Raw genomic sequence first — 5,651 nt, 5'->3', positions numbered from 1 at the left:
CTCCTTCCTTCCTTCCTTCCTTCCTTCCTTCCTTCCTTCCTTCCTTCCTTCCATCCAAAAGGGGAATTCACTTGGCCTGTGTAACAGGAGAGTCTGAGGCAGAGCCCACATGGTGTGCTTCAGGGGCTCACTCGATGCCTCTGTACTTGGTTTCGCTCCATCTCTCCAGCTTGCCCGCCTCCACCTGCATGTATGTCTCCCTCAAGCTCTATCTAAGTGAGGACAAGGTATCTGCAGAAGCTCCGGTGTCCAGTCCAGCCATGTTGGAGTCCATCTCATTGACTCCGTGAATTCATCGAAGAAACTTTAGGGTTCTGACTTACCAGAGGGTGACTTCTGGAAGGCAAAGATAGCAGTTGTGACCATACTTTTCCCATTTAGTATATGTCCCCTCACATTGGGGCAAAGAGCGCCTGTCACACCCCAGCACTAGGTTTGTGAAAGGAGATTACCGTTCCTCTGGTGGGTGGGGACTCTATCAGTAGGAATTCTTCAGACAAAGAGAATGAGAGGATATCTATAAAAGGGGATTTGTTATAAAAGAGGATTTATTGTGGTAGATTGGTTCACAGGATTATGGAGGCTGATGAGACTTCCTGAGGTCAGGAGGCTAGAGACTCAGGAAAGCTGGTGGTGAAATTCAGTCTGCGTGGAGCCAAGGGCAGGAGGAGATTGATGTCCCCATTGATGCAATTGGCCAGATCACCCCTTCCTGTGCCTTTTGTCTATTCAGAGTCTCAGTGGCTTGGAAGCTGGTCTTCTTGGGGGAGGGGGTTCACTTGGCTGAGTCCCCTGATTCAAGTGCCAATCTCCTCCCTAAATCCCCTCCCTGTCACACTCAGAAAGAATGTGGGCACCCCATGGCATAAAATTTACTGTCACAGGGACTCAGATTCTCCATCATGTTTGATCCTTCCTTCTTCCTTGACCTTCACATCCAATTCGTTGTTCTACCCACCCGACTCCCCTGGGCAGAGTTTTTCCTCTGTCTCATGCACTCCCACTGAGAGCACTCACTATTTAAGTCCGAGTGAGGTGGTCACCACAGGCAGCCCAGATGCAGAGGTGAGCATGCGCTCCTGGAGGTCCAGGTTCACCGCAGAACAGAGGAGCTTGGCCGTCTGCAGGTCCTGTAAGGGGACAGGATCACCGTCTTCCTGTGACCAGTGTAACCTCGGGGCTCACGAGGCAGTCTCCGGAGACCCATTGAACGCAAGAGAAAGGTATGGTTCATTAGAAATATTTAAACAACGTGGCCAGCAGGAGATGGAAGGAAAAAGTGGGGAGAGGGTCAGAAAATGGTAAGTACAAGCATCCCAGCACACAGGGCTTTGCGGCCAATGCTGTGTCACCAGACGTTTCTCACAACCCATGATAAATGCTTCTCTGTCTCGAGTCCATGTTCAACAAGGAAGCTACTGATGACTAACTGGCATCCCAAATGGCTACATGGCAGAAAAGCAGTGCCTTGGATGGCGGCCCAGAGTGCCCAGGGACCTTGTGACAAAAGCCCGTTGCCAGATCACTGTTAGAGATGAGGGCTCACAGCATGGCACAGTCTGCCCACCACGGGCACAGCTCTTGTGAACCCAAAGTCATCAGCTCCCTGTCTGCTCAGCCAGAGTCACCTGCATGGCGATGCCACTCAGGGAAGGCTTCTTTCCCCCAAATCACAGACTTGGGTCCCACATGCCCTGCATTTGGTCATCTTTTGATGCTTCACAATGTCCAAGTGTCTCAAAATCTTGACCTGAATCGGGACTGAATCCAACGACCCTTGAAACTGAGCTTTATATTAAAGCCAATGAGTCAAGGAACATCTGTCTCAGCTGTAAGTCCTAGGAATCCGCGATGGTCACTAGAGCCACCGCATGGAGCAGGACGCTGGCCTGGGATCTGTCTCTATTCTCCCGCCCTTCCCTCCTCCCCTCAGCCATGGCTGCCATGCACATGAGTGCAGGGTCCTTGGCAAACTGGAAGGGGTTCTTGAACCTACTGCCTCCCAGATGGATCCTCAGCTGGGGGAGAAGGAGAGCCCCAGGCGTAAGACTGCCTGGTGCTGGGTGCTGGCACCCAGTGGGAAATGAACGTTTTTGTAGCGTTTGGGAACACAAACGGTGCAATGGCATCCCAGCCAAAGTTCAGAGAACAGGAAGACGGATAGAGCACACAGGCCCCTCACACCCATTCTGGGCTGAGACTTGCAGTGTGGGGGTTAAAGGAGATTCAGGAAAAGCGCAAGTAATGGAAGAAGAAGGCTGAGAAGCATCGGCAGGTTGGACAACAGGAGGCCTGAGGCTGAAGACTTTGGGATTTGTTCTGCAGTCAGAGAGGACCTGCACGGCATCCCTGGCCAGGCAGGGCTCACTGTGATCCGTCCATCCGGGAACCACAGTGTTCTGCTGTGATGGGTTTAAGAAGGGTGAGCGGCCACTTTCTCCCTAGCTTATCCCGCAGCTGTTTCTTAAATTCTTTTTGTTGTGAAATACGTATTAGCTTTAAGGCTATAAAATATACACCTAGGAATTCATGAATAATAGAATAAATATCTATGTATTTACTACTCAAATGAAGAAACATCTCTCCAGAAATCTAGAAGCTCCAGTGTGCCCTTGGCTCACACCCACTTCTCCATCCCACAGTCAATCATTGTTTGGATGGCACAGAGGAGGGGTAGGGGGCTAGACAATATGGTGGAAGGCAGGGGCAAATGTAGATGAAGGACTTCCCAGGGGGAAAAAATAACTAGAGCTCTCCTTTTGGGCTTTTAAAAAAGGTTTTATTTTTATGTTTTTATTTATTTTGAGAGAGAGATAGAGAGCAAGTGGGGGAGGGACAGAGAGAGAGAAGAAGAGAGAGAATCCCAAGCAGTCTCCATGATGTCAGTGCAGAGCCTGATGCAGGGCTCAGACTCATGAGCTGTGAGATCATGACCTGAGGCGACATCAAGAGTCGGATGCTGACCTGACTGAGCCGCCCAGGTGCCCCTCCTTTTGGGCTTTTTTGCTGATGGTACTCAACATAGCTGTGCATGGGCCACGCCTGCAGTCCACGGACTCACTCACTTGCTTGGGGTGAAGGGGGCTGGATGTGTGCGCATACCTGCCTCACATGGGGCAATGGAGAAGAGCTGCCCACGGTGACATATGATGAGTTCATAACTTCAGGGGGGATAGGAATCCTAGGTCCCTGTATCAGGACCCAGTTGGCCATAAATAACAGAAAACCCAACTGAGACTGGCTCAAACAAGTGACTTAGTTACTGACTCACCTAACTGTAAGTCTTGGGGCAGGGCAGACTTCAGCTCCATGTCCATGGCTCTCTTGGCTCTGCCCTTTAATGAGATGAGGACAGTGTCTAAGACTTCACCTCCAGGCAGGACGAAATCCTAAGGAAGAGGAGAGTATTTCCTTCTGTGGTTTTCTCTAAAGAGCATCATTTCCCCCCACAGAACGACTCCTCCCCAACTTCCTGTCATGCCCATCACCCAGTGGGTCCATTGCTGAACTGATCTCTGGTGGAAGATCCCACCTGGTGAGTGACTCAGGTTTGAGTTCTAGAATCCAGCCTGACTGGGGGTTGAGGTTGGGATTGGGGACCGCCATGACCAGTTCAGATTAAAGAGACTCAGACCTGGAGTGGGGGCCACAGTAGCCGAAGGAATGACTGTCACCCCTGGAAATTGACTGAAATATCTGTTAGGGCACTACATTTCCCTCCAGATGCATGGTAGGGGGTTCAGATAGATTTTTAGGTTGCAAATGTTCTAGCAAAAGAATTGTACATCTATTCATTTATTTCACCCTCTCAGCCCATTACCATTTTGGATTTTATAAAATGCCCCAAGTGAACAAACCTGGATAACAAGATGCCATCAGTCTCTTTATAACCTTTCCTCTGAAGAGCTCTCTGGATAGTTCAATAATACTCAAAAGAACACATCATGTCAACAGGATATAAATAACTAGACAGTTGCCCTAGGGACCAGAACCTGGAGATGACAGTCAGAGCAGACTATCACTGAGGGACTCTGGGGTTTAAGATCAGTCTAGAAAAAGAGGAACCTTCCAGGGAATCCTAGAACTCCTTACGGCAAGTCCCACCCCAGATGAGGACCAAGTATCTACTGTGGAAATTAAAGAAAGGAAACCGCACTGCAGTGGAGCTGTGACGCCAGCAGGGGGAGCACCCACGCCCTACCACTGGTGTTTAACTGACACTCCAACAGGAAGAGAGGTTCCTGGTTGCCGTGATACCACTTCGTCCACCAGGGGGAGGGAGGGAAGTTTTCTCCTTCTGCCCCTGCAACAACCCAGCCAATGAGAGACAGTCACAATTCAGCCAATGAGAAGCCACTATACTTTAAACTCTCAGTTGGTTCCAATGGACTTTGTGCTGATAACAGCCCCTCTCTCTAGAGTCCCTTGGTCTCTATAGACCCCAAGCGGCCCTCTCCTTTGTTCTGTGGGCTTGCTATGCTTCTGTCGTACATTGCCTGCCCTGAATTGTGATCTTTGGTATTCCTGCATAAATCCCCTCTCCCCTTTTTCTGGGAAAATAACTGACAGTTTTATTTTTATGTTTAACGCACTATTGATTCATGTGTGTTTTTTTCTTTTTTGCATCTTGCTTTTTTTGCTTAATGCTGTATCTTGGAAGTCACTCCAGAGCAGTACACGGAACTATTCCTTTTCTGCATTCCATTGTGTACCTGTAATTGAGTTTATTCAACCAGTTTCTAATTTATTCAACCATTCTCTACTGATGAACATTTGGGTTGCTTCCTGTCCTTTGCTATTAAAAACAATGCTTCTGTGAATAGCCTTGCCTCCTTTGCCTTTTGCCAGGATATCTTTGGGAGAGATATCTAGAAGCGGGCTTGCTGGGTCACAGGGAAAATGCATAGATAAATGTGCTCGATAATGTCAAATCCTCCTCTATAGCATTATACCATCTGAGTCACAAGTTTTTATGTCTCTCTCTTTCTTATGCTGTTAAACCAGAAACTTTATGTTTAACTTACTGGCACAGTGTCCTATTGAGTTAGGAAAAGAAAATCCCTTATTTTCCCCCACTGTGTGTCTACTTTATTTTCACACAGAACCCTTCGCTTCTGACACTTCTAGTCACCAAATCTGTGTGGGTTTTCCCCACACCAAGTGATTCTGCGACACCAGCTGGGTGTCCAGCAATTTAACCCAATTCTGACATGGTCTGTGTGAGACAGCATCCGGTCCCACAGGTGAAGGGCTCAGTCCCATGGGAACGAGTCCTGTCGTTCCAGATGGCCATCGTAAATGCAGGTTGTCACCTGTGCTTCTTCTTTTTTTTTTTTTTGTACTTCCTTTCAAAAAATTAATAGCTTATTACCAAGTTGGTTTCCATATAACGCCCAGTGCTCTTCCCCACAAGTGCCCCCTCCATGACCATCATGCCCTTCCCCTTCCTCCCTCCCTCTTCAGCCCTCAGTTTGTTCTCAACATTCAAAAGTCTCTCATGATTTGCCTCACTCCCTCTCCCCAACTATTCCCCCCGCTTCCCCTTCCCATGGTCCCCTGTTAGGTTTCTCCTGTTAGACCTATGAGTGACAACATATGGGATCTGTCCTTCTCTGCCTGACTTATTTCGCTTAGCATGACACCCTCTAGGT

Source organism: Suricata suricatta, chromosome 5 (genome assembly GCF_006229205.1).
Source record: "Suricata suricatta isolate VVHF042 chromosome 5, meerkat_22Aug2017_6uvM2_HiC, whole genome shotgun sequence".
NCBI lineage: Eukaryota > Metazoa > Chordata > Mammalia > Carnivora > Herpestidae > Suricata > Suricata suricatta.
This window is presented reverse-complemented; position numbering follows the sequence as displayed.